The 16,601-nt window shown below is 34.2% G+C and overlaps 1 long non-coding RNA gene across 1 annotated transcript; it reads left to right on the top strand.

Annotated features, from left to right (window-relative positions):
* Positions 1–11,317: 11,317 nt before the first annotated feature.
* Positions 11,318–16,330, top strand: LOC137043572 (uncharacterized). Its single transcript, XR_010898523.1, has 5 exons — positions 11,318–12,033; positions 12,142–12,201; positions 12,295–12,432; positions 12,610–12,726; positions 15,808–16,330. It is a non-coding gene; the product is annotated as an uncharacterized lncRNA (long non-coding RNA).
* Positions 16,331–16,601: the final 271 nt, after the last annotated feature.

The raw sequence follows: 16,601 nt of genomic DNA, 5'->3' as shown, positions 1-16,601 counted from the left end.
AAATCCAAATTGTCAAATTTAAGGCCATTAAAAGTGTTAAATGTGGTCTCAGAGGTATTTTTTTTTTTTTTTTTTTTTTTTCCAAATTAGGTATTATTTTTTCAGACTATCAGGTGTCCTATTCTGATTGAAATGCTATCTCCGTTCGCGTTAGTTCGTTTAAATATGGACTTTAGCATATCTGGGCACATGATCAAAGATCTTTCGTCTCCGTCTCAACGTATGTTTGATGCTGACGTCATATTCAGCGGTCGTTCGGCATCATCTCAGAACAGCGGGGGTTGCGCAAGATGGCGACCGTGGAGGTTGTAAATCCGTGAGGTGGGAAAGTTTCATCTCCAAATTCCATACTTTTGTGGTAACTAGTTTAATTTGGTCGCATAGAAATTCTGCTAACTTGTTTACTCCGCATTTGAACTGTATTTGGTGCAAAAAATATATACCACTAATAAGTTTAATCCGTTGTTAACGTGCAAGCTGATTGACGTCGCTGAAAATCATGGCCGGAAAACGCAAAGAAAGACAAAGTTCCAAGAAAGACTCTCAAGAGGTGTGGACGGATGCTGAACAGGAAATTGTGGAGGTGCATAATTATGCACAAATCCTACAGCAACGTGAAACTTTGCTTTCTAAAGATTTGACCGAACTTGATTCGGCTCCGCATACCCCCGATTCAAAGAAATCAAAGAATGAGCCATCTCTTCTGGACCTGCAAAATAACGTCGTAAGATTGTTGACAGAAAAAATCAATGAAAGAGCTGACGGTCTGGAGAAAATCATTAAAAAGAATTCTGACGGGATCGAGGCTCTTCAGAAATCCACCGAATTCTTGTCTCGTGAGATTAACGACATTAAAGCAGAACTGACTGGTCTGAAAACATCGAGTAGTACTCACGACAAGAAAATACTGGATCTGGAAGCTAAAGTGAACGAAATGGAAAGATATAGAAGGCGCTGGAACCTGAGGCTTTATGGTCTTGACGAACGTGAAGGAGAAGATATTAAAAAGAAGGTCGTGGACATTTGCGCTGCAGTGCTTCCAGATGAAAGGGGAAAGTTCGTTACTGAGATTGACGTGGTTCATCGCGTGGGAAGGAGGCTTGATGTGATCCAGAAACCAAGAGCCGTGATTCTTCTGTTCAGATCCAGGCATATCAGAGATTTACTGTGGAAAAGTGCAAAGACAAGCAGTTTTTTGAAGGAAAAGAAGTTGAGGTTTGCTGAAGATCTAACAGCAGTTGATAAAGAAATCAGGAGTCAGCTGTGGCCGAGTGTTGAAGCTGCACGAAAAGAAGGCAAGAGGGCTTACTTTGTTGGGATCAGGGCGTTTGTGGACGGGAAGGAGATATTTGTGAAGTAGGCAATGACTTTTTGTCTGACTCGTGTTTAACAAGCCTACAGTATGCTAACGTTACCAGATTAACTTCAATGCTATATGCAGGGAGGTTTGGAGATGTAAACTTTTGTTCTGAAGTTTTGTGAGTATGGGTTCACTCGCTTTTTTCTCTCTTAATGTAAGAGGTATGAGAAACTTAGTTAAAAGAAAAGCAATCTTTTTGTTTTGTAGAAAATATTTTTGTGATTTTTATTTCATCCAAGAGACGCATGCATCTGAATCAGACTTCCAGTTTTGGAAAAGCCAGTGGGGAAACGATATGTGGATGTCATATGGTAGCAATCATTCTGCAGGTGTTGCAATTTTGAAAGGTAAATTTAGAGGGAAAATTGTTAAAAGTTTTTCACATTCTTTTGGAAGATGGGTCATTTTGATTGTCGAATTCAATCAGCAATATTTTGTGTTAGGGAATATATATGCAACAAACAGTGTTGTAAAGAATAAAAGTTTATTTCTAGACTTTGAAGAAAAAATCAGAAATGTTTTGGATACTTTTCCGGATGCTAAACTAATTCTTGGAGGGGATTATAATTCTATCTGGGATAATAACCTGGACTGTATTCCTCCTCGTGTGAATAGTTTAAATAACTTTAGTGAATTACATAATTTGTGTTTGGGATTAGATTTAATTGATATTTGGAGGACTCAAAACCCTACTAAACAAGAATTTACCTGGTATTCTGGTGACAGGAGTAAACAATCTAGGATAGACTTTTGGCTCATATCTAGTGTATTAGAAAATCAAGTCAGTCATGTTACTGTAGAAACTTCTGTCCTTACTGACCATAAAGTCATCTATCTAGTTATTAACTTATCTGGAAATACCGATAATAGTGTAAGAACACGAGCACACTGGAAATTAAATAAGGCAATATTGGAAGATGACTTGTTTAAAAAGGAAGTTAAAAATATAATTTTGAGTTGCTGGAACAATGCAAAGAGTTCAAATAAATACGGTAGCAATTGGGAATACATGAAGTATCTTATAAGGAAACAAGCCATTGTTAGAGGGAAAATAATAGCAAAGGCTAAAAGGAATAGAGAGGAACAAGTAATAAAAGAAATAGTTAATCTGACAAGTAATAATGTGACGAATCAACAGGACAAACTCAGGTTATTTGAATTACAGTTACAATTAGACAAGATGTATGAATATAAAGCTAAAGGGGCATTTGTAAGGTCTAGAGGAAAATGGCTTGAAGAAGGGGAGAAAAATTCCAGATATTTTTTTAACTTAGAAAAAAGAAACACTGAGTTAAATTCTTTGTTAAAATTAAATATAAATGGGGAGGTGTCTGAAGATCCGGTTAAAATTTCTAATTATATATCAACCTTTTATCAGACATTATACAGCAAAGAGGTTGATGGCAATACAAGACAATTTCTAGATAGCATAAAAGCAAATGCCAAATGTATAGATCAGGATTGTATGATGTTGTGTGACAAAGATATTTCTTTAGATGAAGTTAGATTTGGGTTCAGTAAATTAAAAGATAATAAATCTCCGGGTAATGATGGTTTGATTAGTGAATTTTACAAGGAATATCAAGAACATTTATCAGAATTTATATTGTGTGTGTTTAAAGAAGCCATAGAATGTGGTGAGTTACCTCCATCATTACGTCAGGGACTGATTAGTCTGATTCCAAAAGCTAATAAAGATACTACCCTTATCGACAATTGGAGACCGATTACATTACTTAATAACGATATGAAGATATTTGCTATTATTTTTGCAGAAAGATTAAAAAAATGCTTAGAACAAATTATAGATGACTGCCAATCAGGATTCATGAAGGGCAGACATATAAGTAATAACATTCGTTTGGTCCTAGATTTAATTGATTATAATGAATATATTGATAGTGAAAGTTTTATATTCTTTGTAGATTTTTATAAAGCGTTTGACACTGTTAAACACAATTTTATGTTTGAGACTTTAGACTTTTTTGGCTTTGGTAATTTCTTTAAAAGGGCCATTTGTACGTTATATAATGGGTGTAATAGCTCAGTAAAACTTACAAATGGCACTTCCCCTAGATTTGTTTTAGAAAGAGGAATAAGGCAGGGATGCCCAATATCACCTTTTTTGTTTTTACTTGTAACTCAGACAATGACTCTTTATATTCAAAAATTTAACTTTTACGGCATTAAGATTTTAGATAGAGAAATAAAATGCTGTCAATTAGCAGATGATACAACAATATTTGTTCGAGATTCATCAGAAATTAAAAATGTGATTGATTGTTTGAATAATTTTTCATTAGTCTCAGGGTTAAAATTAAATTTAAACAAATGTGAATTGTTCCCTCTAAAAAATTGTGATCTTCTTGATATTAATGGCATCCCTGTAAAAAATGTTATCACTTATTTAGGAATAAAAATATGTAAAGACGAAAAGGAAAGGGGTCAGCTTAATTTTCAATCTGTAGTTCAAAAAGTAAAAAATAGATTTAATTTATGGTTAATGCGAGACTTGTCAATTAATGGGAGAATTCTTTTATCAAAAACTGAATGTTTATCTCGTCTGCTCTATCCTGCTATTTCTCTAGAAGTCCCTAAAAACATCATTAAAGAAGTCGATAAGAATCTTTTTAACTTCATTTGGAGAAATAGATCTCATTACATTAAAAAAGGTACCTTAACTAATTCGGTTTGTAATGGAGGTTTAAATGTGCTTGATTTCAGCACTTCAAATACAATTTTAAAAAATAGATGGCTCAAGCATTACTATCAATACAAAAATAAAATTTGGTATTTAATTCCTAATCTAATTTTTGAAAAGATGGGTGGGGTTGCCTTTCTGCTGCAGTGCAGCTTTGACATCTGTAAAATTCCTGTTAGACTAAGTAATTTTCACAAGCAGGTGCTACTCTCATGGATGCTTATTTACAAACACAATTTTTCTCCAAACAAATGTATAATTTGGAATAACCGATATATAACGTTTAAACATAAAACTTTGTTTTTTCAAAAATGGGTTGATAATGGCATCATATTTGTTAAACAGTTATTCAATGAAAATGGGCACCTATATACATATGTAGAATTTCTTAAAAAATATAATATTCCAATAACCCCAAAAGAATATTGTATAGTGTTCGATGCTATACCATCCGGTTTAAAATCTCTGTTTAAAGGATATGTGAATAACGAGACTGTGAGTTTCAGAACTGATGTTGCAATTAAAGGAGTTAATATTACTGATAGTAGATGGAATAATTACTTTATTAGGATGTTACTTACAGAATTCAGTGCAATATCTTCTAAAACATATTGGCATTCTAAAGTTGAGTGCATTGACTGGAAATATGCATGGTTGCTGCCAAAAAAATATTGCATAATTAATAAGGTGAGAGAAGTACATTTTAAGATACTTCATCTGGTGTACCCAGTTAAAACTCTGTTTCTTCGATTTTGTGCTGATGTTGATATTGATTGTGATTTCTGTGGCACTGAGGAGGAAAATGTTGTCCATTTATTTTTCAGTTGCATTTACAGCCAAATATTTTGGGTAGATTTGGAATGTTATCTTCGTAAATGTTTAGGGATCAAAGTTTGTTTTTCTGAAAAAGATGTGTTTTTTTATTTTTATGGACCACAATTGTCACCAGATGTGGCATTCACTATTAATCTCTGTTTGATAATGGGAAAATATCATATTCATAAGCAAAAATGGGCTAAAGAAAAACCCAATTTTTTGTTGTTTCGGATAGAAATGAAGAGTTATATTGAATTATTACTTGGGATGAAAAACAGCAAAGCAAAACGTACTAGGTCTTTATGTGAAGCTTTCAGGTTATTTATTTAATGTTCTCATACTCTCTTTTTGTTTTTTTGTTTTGTTTTTTCTTTTCTTTTAATTATATAATTTAATTTTTAGACTACATTTAATTGTTTTGTATTGTTGAATTTGTGAATATATGTATTTTTGTTTTAAATTTGTTATGTATGTAACTGGCATTTAATAAAAAAAAAAAAAAAAAAATTAAAAAAAAAAAAAAAAAAAAAAAAAAAAAAAAAATCTCAGAACAGCAGCGCGCTCAACAGAAGGGGCTGGCTTACGTTTTATATTAGACTTGCTTCAAGGCATATCTTCAACGACTGTCCCCATAAGAGCAATCTTAAATGATTTATATAAAGTCTAAAATGAACAAAAAAGTTGTGAGAGAATGAGGCGCGATCCATAGACAGTATATAAACAGTGAGATCCGCGTGTCTGTCTGCTCTTAAAGGGACAGCAGCCAATAAAGCTTCCTGTCAGGGAACAGAGAAAATGACTCGCTGCTCTTGACTAAATAACTTTTGTAGCTTTAATAAGGATTAACTATTTAATTTATAGTTTATGCAGTGCAGACTGCATATAACTTTGATAACTGTATTAAATTTCTGTATATTTCCTAACTGTTAAGACAGGAAGGACTGGAGTAAACATGACATTTATTATGGGTTTATGTTAGCATTGTTTTAAGTTTACTTAAATTAAAAACTTATATTTTTGAAGCCTAATACTAAATGTAAAAAATAAATAAAAAAATCAGTAGCTGTATTAATATCAGTAATACTGGCCTTCATTCATAAAAAGATGCCATTTAATAAAGTATTTAAAATATACTGTCTTTATGTTGTTTCTACTTTAATTTGATTAACTGTGAAATTATTATATTAAAAACCTACAAAAACATTTTTTTTTATTGCAATTAATTGCGATTAGTCAAAAAAAATGTGTGATTAATCTAGTTAAAGTTTTTAATCGATTGACTAGTTTTTAGTATTTTGTTAAATTCAACAACTTATCACAGTTATAGAAATGTAATATTTGGCTCAGGTTTTGTTGTTTAAATAATTTAATTGCTGAATTACCAATTATTAATTGAAAACAAATGTGTATGCAGTAATGCTTCTCCTTAACCAACCTTTGTGAATGTTGAGATCTATTTTACTGTGTCGGAATGATAACTTATGACAGATTTCCTCCTGGTGTCGATTCTAAATCTATTCTTTTTTGTATGTTATATGTCAAAATCTGTGTAAATAATAGAAAGGTCGCTGATTAACACTTGCAATTCAGTGTCGTGATGGTTTTAAAAAATATTCTGAAGGTAGTAAAAAAGGTATTAAAAAGTAGTAAATTTAACTTAAGGATTGCTGTATATACCCTGTCTCATCTAATTGACTCCTAAGACTTTCAATATCTTATGACAGCACTTGTAAATCTTGCTGCATTCTTGCTGTCAGACCAGAGCAACAGCACCACATCTTTAACTCGATCAAGGCCCATCTGACAAGAAAAAGGCATTCTCCCTCCCTTGGAAGAGGTAGCATTTATGGACCATCCCAGGTGTATTGTGTACCAGGCAACACTCTACCAGGATTAGAGTCTGAATGAGGACAGAGATAGAGAGATTCAAGCCAACCGTTTATCGATAGACAAGATGACAGTGCAATGAAAAGGGGGCCGATCCTGTGTGTGGGAAAGAGTTCAGAAGAGAGTGGAAGAAGAGCAGAGCAGTACATGTATACAGATCTACAGCAGCTACAGTTAATGGCATATTTTGGGGATTAAAAACAATGAATAAACTATTTTGAAGAACACAATTTTCACTGCATTATTGTACTCTAGCCTGTTGGAGACTGAGATGCCGCCACCGCTGATATTTTCATATTTGCCACACTGACACTAACAGCCTATTTTAAGATCTGTCAGTTGCTTTCAGTTAACTTTGGAAAACACACACACACACACACACACACAAACACACACACACACACACACACACACACATGTTGGTCTATGTGGTTTACAGGGACTCTCCATAGGCGTAATGGTTTTTATACTGTACAAACCGTATTTTCTATCCCCTTACACTGCCCCTGCCCCTAAACCTACCCATCACAGGAAACATTCTGCATTTTTACTTTCTCAAAAAAACATCATTTAGTATGTTTTTAAGGCCATTTGAATTATGAGGACATTTGATATGTCCTCATAAACCACATTTATAGTGTAATACCCATGTAGTTATACAAATTTGTGTTCTCATAAACCACATAAACAGGCTCTCTCTCACACACACACACACACACACACACACACACACACACACACACACACACACACACACACTTTAAAACAACTTTGGGTAACACTTTATTTTACAGTGTCCTTGTTACATGTTCTTACTATAGATTACATGCAACTAACCCTCAATCAAATCTTACCCTAACGCTAGAATAAGTGCATGTTTTTAATCAATTACTCAGTACTTATATAATTAGTCAGACTGTAACAATGACACCTTAAAATAAACTGTAACCCAACTTTGTTGCCCAAAGTGATTCACAGTCATATTAGAAGAAGAGTGTAAAAAAAGTAAAAAAAAGAAGAAAAAAAAGATAAGAAGCAAATGCCATTACAATTATCATGCCTACACACAACTAACATTATCATGCCAAAGCTGAGAGACAATTACTTAAGGTCCCCCTCCTTCAAATGCTAGGTTAAAAACATACATTTTCAACTGAGACCTAAAAACATCTATAATATGGAGCCGTATAGGGCATTCATGAAACACGGGCAGAACGAATTTGTCTGTAAATCGTTTGTAAAGCCGCTCTGACCTAAATTTTCGAATTCATGAACGTTTTCGTATTTTCAAAATGTCAGTTGGTATGAAAGAAATGTACATCTGCTTCTTACCATGGTGCATAAAACATTTGAATGTTCTACTATAATTTAGGCAGACTAAAGACATTGCATTTGATGTACTATATGTAGGCCTACCATAAACTTATTTCAAAAGAGCATTGTCCAGAAGGCAGCGTTTGTCACTTTTCAGGCCGTCCAATCACAGTGGAGGAGAGGCGGGACAAGAACTACACCGACCAATTATCCCACTTTTACACCAACTGAACAACAATAATGGAGAAGTTAAAGGTGTCTTGAACTGGCTTTAAAAAAAAAAAAATTATATTGTTGTCTGAGGTCAACTAATCACGTTTGTGTGGTTTTTACATTCAAAAACATCATAGTCTCTTTTACATAGTGACTGATCACATCTAAATTTTTCAGTTGGTCGAATTGAAATTCTGTGCAATTTAATTCACAGAAATTCAGTTCGGCCAACTGAAAAATTTAGATGTGATCAGTCACTATGTAAAAGAGACAAGCTAGTAGTTGCTAGTAGTTGTCTTGCCTTATTCGGTGGTGGAAAACTCTTTTTAATTATTAAATCACATTTAATTAGTGTGCTAGAACCACGCTACGAAATCCCAATTAGAACGCAACTGACAGCTACGGTGATTGTAAAAGTAGTTACCAGTGTGGTATATGTTCATCTGTTCGGAAATAGTTTGTTAAGACAAAGATTGTTTAGAGAAAACTATGGATACGGCTGTTTTATTGTTTTTGTTTGTTTTGTTGTGAACTTGACTGTCATCTTCTGTGAAGAAGATGGCATTAACGAAAATGAAACTAGATGACATGTTATTTTGCTTAAGTTTTCAATTGACTGAAGATATAAGTTATTGTTACATTATGTTAACTCTTTCCACGCAGGCGTATAAAACCTTTTTTTTGCCAACCACCACCAGGGATTTTGACAATTTTCACAAAAATGTAGTAGCCCATATAGAATATTTTGTTTTATGAATATCTGAGCATGCAATATATCAAAAGAAAGAGCTGACCCTCTTCTTTTAAACAAACAAACAAAAATACATCTTTATCAACACTTGAATATGGGTAGGTTTCTGGGTCCACATTTCATTCACTAATATTAGATAGTTTGGATTTGCTGTGTTAATGTAAAAGGGTTACTTCAGCTATTAGCATATGGTTTGTATCAGTAGAAACCCTGGAGTAAATGATACCCCCCTCATATCCCCCTGAGACAAGAGATGTATGCATTTTCTTTCTGGAAAAATTCCTCCGATGACGCAAATTGAATTTGATGCAATTCCGATGAAGGAATTTTTGGCCAAAGGTTACAGCCAGCAGAGGGAGCCATTTCCGCATGTTTTCAACCCGCGCATGGGGGATGGGAGATCACACTCACAGCTCAGCACGCAGCTGCAGGCATTCATGGAAATGGAGCTATGGTGAGCAATGTAAGTGTTTTAACTTCTAAAATGAATTTCTATGAAAGTTAAGCTTCCAAAGGCATGAACTGAAAACGTGTCGGACTGAACACATGCTGTGAATGTATGCCGTGAGCGTGGTTGCAATTTACCTCTGCTCTGATCAGGAGAGCCCATTCAGCTCATTTATGATGGTGAATGTAATCTGACTCATGCTGCATTTGTGCTGTAAAACTTGTGCGGCGAATCAATCATTATATTGAACGGACACGTTCAGTATTTAATTGTAGTGTCTGTTCTCCAACTTAGTCACAGTAGCGGTGTCTTTGGGAATGGCCTCACTGGGCAGCGAAGCCTTCTGGTAATTGTTGTCTTTCATCCCCATGAGACAATTTTATTTTCTGTCTTTTCTCAGTCTAGAAAGCACCAAATTCAAAAATAATTTTACATTCTACTACATTAATGACCCATTTTAAATACAGATTCATCTTCCCTGAAGTACTACCCCTTTAATGATCATCTTATTTTACATATGCATTTGCTTGCATATGATTGCTTGTTTTACTGCGTCTTCCTCGCCTGTGTTTAAATCAGGAGATCCAGTAATCATTCAGAAGATGCGTAATAGCACCCCATCGCGTCTAACAGTGAAAACACGTAAACCCAGAAAATTCTGTGTTTGGCAGGGAAGCGTTTTCTCACAAATAATGGAAAATTCTGTGTTTGGCAGGGAAACGTTTTCTCACAAATAATGGAAAATTCTGTGTTTGGCGGGGAAAGAGTAAATAAATGTTTTAAATTTGACAATGTAGTGCAGTACATTGCGATCAAAGGTCAGATATTATATCTGATAATATCAGATATTATATAACATAAAAGTCTAGTCTAAAAATGGTATAGCAACCTGTGCTTTAAAAAAGTAATGTAAAAATCGAGAATCGAATTGAAACGTGAACTTAGAATCGAAAATTTTATCGAATCGAGGATTTGGAGAATCTTGACACCCCTATTTACCAATAGTATTTCGACACCACAGATTGCCAATTGGCGGGAAATAGTGTATATCATAAAAGTCAGCAAACAAACTGGGTCAGCACGTATTGATGAGGTACAGGTTTTAAATCATCTAATGAAGACCTGTAACCTCTTGAATGGACACTCTGTACCAATCACATATTCCCCACAACATGCAAGGTTCTTGTATATAAGCTGCTGACCCCCACCGCAGATTTTCAAGTCTAAGATAACTATTATTAATTTGATTAGTTAATTTTACCCTTTAATAATAATACCAGCTGACAGAGCTCCCTGTATGTTTCTAGGCTATGTATATTAATTTAAATGCAAAGTTTAATATTAATTGTCAATAAATATAATAATTCTATTAATATATGATATGCTGTATATTATAAATTATTAATATATTATATTCATCAACTAACCATTCAGAAACATCCTGTTATATTCACTGCTTTGTGAGTCTCTTCATCATTGGGTGCATTTACATGGACACCAGTAAGCCGATGACTTACAAATATCAGCTTATTGAAATAATCAGTTTTCCCCGTTTACATAAACCAGTAAACTGACAATGCAAGTAAACCACGTTTACATGACTTTATTAATAAACCGGGTTATTTCCTTGTAGTGACGTCAAACATAATAATGTCTGTGTTTGAGTATTCCAAATGTTATGTCAGTTATGTTAAATAAAGCATGTCAGCGGGAGATTTTCAGCTCATACACTGTAAAATTTTTTTTTGCGATTTTGTTATTTCAACAAATTTTTTTCAGTAGAGATAACTAGATTGTCCAGACAACAAGGCATTTTAAGTTTTCTTGTCCTCAACTAGACTGAAAGTTAAGTGAACAAGTATAATTGTTGTTTTAACTCAAAAACATATGTTGAAATAACTACACTAGATTTTCTGTTGAATGAACAAGTATAATTGTTGTTTTAACTTAAAAACATAAGTTGAACTGTTCTGGATTTTACTCCAATTATACTTTAGTCTATTTATTTAACTACAGTAAACTAAACTTAATCTACTATGTGCAGCTGATTTATATACAACACTCTAATTATATAGATATGAGCACATTTATTTAACTTACCGTATTTAATACGTACCATTCCACACCATATAAACCAAGTCTTAATTCAAGGAGTCAATGAGTAAAGAGTTTTTGTATTAACACGGCTAGTGAAAACAGCGCCATCTGGCGGAGAGGATAATTATGTACATCCAGGAAATGCACGTGCTGTATGCGCGCGCCCCCGTATCCCCTCCCCCACCGACTGACAGACCAGACGCCATTTCCCTTCAATCGCAATGCTGAGCAAATGAGTAGTGTTTACACCGGCATAGTGTTTTATCTCATTAACAGTATGAAGTTTATAACATTATATTGTGGTTGGATGGTATGTGTGTGTGTGTGTGTGTGTCCGTCCGTGCGCACCTAAACTTAGAGATATCTTCTTTGACTCGCGGTGCAGAGCGGAGGATAGAAACAGGCGACTGAGGCGAGAGAACTTTTTCACAGGGAAATATTATAAAGTAAGTGTTTTATCTCATTTACCATTTGTTTTTCATAATTTATTTATTTATACCAATATGTAACTTATATGCTGTGCGCGTTTAAACGAGCCAAAAAATTTCTCTCAGGGGACATGACTCACCGTGCAGTGCAGACATGGAGTTTACTTTTAACCAAGATAACACAAAGTAAGTTACGTGTTTAACCTCATCTACAAAGTGTATTTATGACATTATATTGTTTTATAATTATATTTGTGTGTGTGTGTGTTGTGCTCCCAGAGCCGTTGAAATACAGAGTTCCTAACGTTACACGCTTTTACCTCGCGGGGTTCATGGAGCTCTCAACAACTCGCGCCGTCTATTTGTTCGAGTGGTTGGAGGTGGACAGCAGTTTCACTATATTTGCTGCAATTTCTGGTAAATATTAACTTTATGAATTTAAATAATATCAAATTGTGAAATTTGAAGTATTCAGCCCTAATTAAATCACATTGAGTCATTGTACAGTGTAAACATTGCAACATGTTGTCAATAAGCCTATAAAATGTTTTTTTTTTTTTTTATGTTTTTTTTTATCTATTGCTCCTTGACAAGAAACTGAACTGGTTTACGGATCGGATGAAACTACATCTCGCTTCACTGCATGGTCTCTCTCTCAGATCGCCATCAGATACAGATAAGTTTCATGAAACTCCTTGAAAATTATTAAATGTGAGTTTGAATCGATACAGGTAAAATAAATAACTATTAAAGGGTAAGTTCACCCAAAAGGAAAATTACCTCATGATTTACTCACCCTCAAGCCATACTAGGTGTATTCCAGACGAATACAATCGGAGTTATATTTAAAAAAAATCTAAAGCATTATAAATGGCAGTGAATGGCAGTCCAAATTTTTAAGCCCAGAAAAAAGTGCATCCATCCATTGTAAAAGTAATCCACATGGCTCCAGGGGGGTTAATAAAGACATTCTGATGTGAATCGATGGGTTTGTAATGTAAAAAGTTATAATGTAAAATATGTAGCTTCTGGCGGGACGGCCTTCCGTATTAAAGTTACGGAAAAAGTGTAACTGGCACGGCGATGTCGTCGGATGTAGAGGGGAAGAAAAACGCAACTGGCGCAGCGACGGCATCGGACATGGTGTAAAAGAAACGTAATTGCCGCGACGATGACGTCGGACGTGGCGTAAACCTTTTGAACTTCGAGAGGCATTACACTTATTTCGTAAGTTGAAGGCGGTCCGCCAGAAGCCTTTATTAACCCCCCGGAGCCTTCTGGATTATTTTTATAATGGATACAGGGCTTGACATTAAGCATGTTCATGTGCTTGTCCGGAAAAAAGTTTGATATTTTGTGTGTGTGTGTGTGTGTGTGTTTTAATTATACTTTATTCTGAAGCAATATGCTGACCAGTATTCAATCAGCTTTGACATATTTAAATCTGCATATTTGTGAATTTTTTAATTATTATTTTTTACTTTATATAAAGGGCATTTCCCCTCTAATCTTATTAAATATAGGCTATGCTTCAGGTTTCATTTTATATTGTAAAATTTGATCTATACATTCATTTAAAATAAGACACTATAAGGGCTGTTACCAATCACATTAAATAATTTACACTGAAAAATTTAATTTGCATTAAATAATGTTTTGAAATTTGTATTTTTGGATAGACCAATAATGTTTAAACATCAAACCAAACCTCCAGTAGGTGGCAGCAGGTGGCCGTTTTAATGAGTGAGTCATTGAGTCGTTCATTCAAACGATTCATTCAAACGCTGAATCGTTCAGTAACTCACATCTCACAAATGCCATGTTGCTGTGACTTGTTGTGGTTCTGCTGTGAATGATTTTCACTGCTGAAATAGAACAAAACATTAAATATTGCTTCTTAAATGTAAGTGACTTTAAGGGAATGTTAATTTAAGTGAATGTTAATTAATTGTTTTGCTATGAACTGTCATATGAAGTCAGTGTCATTTTCAGTCGTGGTGGTATTCAGGAAAACAGGTCAAGTGTTGTAATGTCTCCTCTAGAGGCTGCACAAGTGTCAACAGCGCGACCTTGTTATCGTCAGTTCATTATATATTATTATCCACTATCAATCGCCACTTACACTAAATTAATGCAATCATTCTTGCATTTTGGTGATTCGCTAGCTATTTTTTGTTTTAATCAGGTCCTTCGGGCAAGTAAAATTCTTTTTCACTTGTCCCTTCGAAAAATCCACAAGCGTTAATGTCGAGCCCTGGGATAGATGCACTTTTTTTCTGGGCTTCAAAATTTGGGCAGCCATTCACTGCCATTTATAATTTTTGGATTAGCCAGAACTTTTTTTTAATATAACTGATTCAGGGCTCGACATTAACGCTTGTCTGGGACAAGTGAAAGAGAATTTTACTTGCCCGATGGACAAGGGCCTGATTAAAACAAAAAATAAACTAACGTTAGCGAATCACCAAAATGCAAGAATGATTGTGCATTAATTTAGTGTAAGTGGCGATCGATAGTGGATAATAATATATGATGAAATGACGATAACAAGTTTGCGCTGTTGACACTCGTGCAGCCTCTCGAGGAGAAATTACAACACTAGAGCCATTTAAGCTGTTTCCTGAATACAATCACGACAGAAAGTGACTGATTTCATGACGGTTCCATAAACATTACATTAACATTCACTTAGTCACTTACATTTTAGATGCAATATTGAGTGTGTTTGTTCTATTTCAGCAGCGAAAATCGTTCACAGCAGAACCGTAACGCGTCTCACAGCAACTGAACGATTCAGTGTTTGAATGAATCGTTTGAATGAACGACTCAATGGCTCACTCATTAAGACGGCCACCTGCTGCCACCTACTGGAGGTTTAGTTTCATGTTTAAACATACTTTCTAACATTTGTATTTGTCTATTCAAAACTACAAATCTCAAAACATTATTTAATGTAGTTGTGATTTTTCAGTGTAAATTATTTTATTTGATTGGTAACAGCCCTTATATTGTCTTATTTTAATTTAATGTATTGATCAAATTTAACAATATAGAATGAAACCTGAAGCAGAGCCTTTATTTAATAAGATTAGGGGGAAAATCCCCTTTATAAAAGGTAAAATATCCTACATTTCAAATGATTCAATATTTTTTTTTTAAATCACAAATATGCAGATTTAAATATGTCAAAGCTGATTGAACACTGGGGAGAATATTGCTTCAGAATAAATTATATTTACAACGCACACACACACGGAAAAACAAAAAAATATCGAACTTTTTTCCGGACAAGCACATTTTTTATTTGGCCAAGTGAATGAACGATTTGAAACAAGAATGTAATACACCTAGGATGGCTTGAGGGTGAGTAAATCATGGGCTAATTCTCACTTTTGGGTGAACTAACCCTTTAATATGACAGTGGTTTTAAATGTTGTTTTTGTTGCTTTTTTGCATTTGAATATTGCACTTTACTAGTAGATACAGCATGAAATAAACATGTATGAACATCAGAGAATATGTTTAAAGATACAGTACAATGTATGAAATCTGTATTGTCTCATGTAATCGCAGTGTTTCAACTGCGCAAACGTTAATAAACGTCAATAAATAGCTTTTAAGCAATGTCATGTCACATTTACCTCAGAAAAAATATTCTGTCAGCTAAAAAAAGTATATTTACTATATTGCATAGTTATTGTATTGCTGTTCTTTAGTATTTAATGTATGTTTGAATAAATATTTTATGACAGCACCACTTAAAATTTGTATCTGTGTCTCATTTTTTTCCAGCCAGATGATGATGAGAGAGACATTGTTCATGGGGTTAATGTAGGGCATCTTGACCATGAGTGAGGACATCAGACATGATAGTGCCTTCCCAGATGATGTTGTGGATGTGGATGTCATACTAGACGGAGATTGTGGTCATGGATCTAGAAGATGCCCTAAATGCCTTTGCCACACTGTTTGGGCTCGAGCTATGAGGTTATCCAACTTTTTATTTTATTTTTATTTTTAATCTAGGTTTAATGGTTGGGGAGAGCTGCAAAGCTGAAAAAAATGCAGTGAGGTAACACTGGTGCATATGTGCTGTTTATGCTCATTGATAAATGTACTGAAGCTTGAGAGCTTACACATTGTTAATTAAAATGAACTTAAATTAAGTTTAAATTAAAATGGTATAAAGCCAAATCAGAGGTGTTTAACAGTCTGTGCCGTTTCTTTTTGCAATTTTCTGAAGAAAGGACATTTCAGACCTTTTGTGTGGTTGTTTTTGGTGTTTGTTTTTGCAATAAATATAAATGTGTACTGATATGTGTTGCTGTGATTTTAATTTGCTATAGGTTTTATTCTAAATCAAATGTAATTTACAAATCAATATAGTAATGCAATTAATACTTATTAAAGCAGCTTTGCAACCAACTAAAGTGAAGTTATGATGACTAGAACATTTAAGTTCAGAAAACTGAAGTGAAGTTATGATGACTAGAACATTTAAGTTCAGAAAACTAAAGTGAAGTTATGATGACTAGAACATTTAAGTTCAGAAAACTAAAGGGGAAGTTTTTATTACTAAATGGAAT

Source organism: Pseudorasbora parva, chromosome 16 (genome assembly GCF_024679245.1).
Source record: "Pseudorasbora parva isolate DD20220531a chromosome 16, ASM2467924v1, whole genome shotgun sequence".
Lineage (NCBI taxonomy): Eukaryota > Metazoa > Chordata > Actinopteri > Cypriniformes > Gobionidae > Pseudorasbora > Pseudorasbora parva.
Note: the sequence above shows the minus strand (reverse complement) of the source record. Positions and strands in the feature narration are given on the sequence as shown.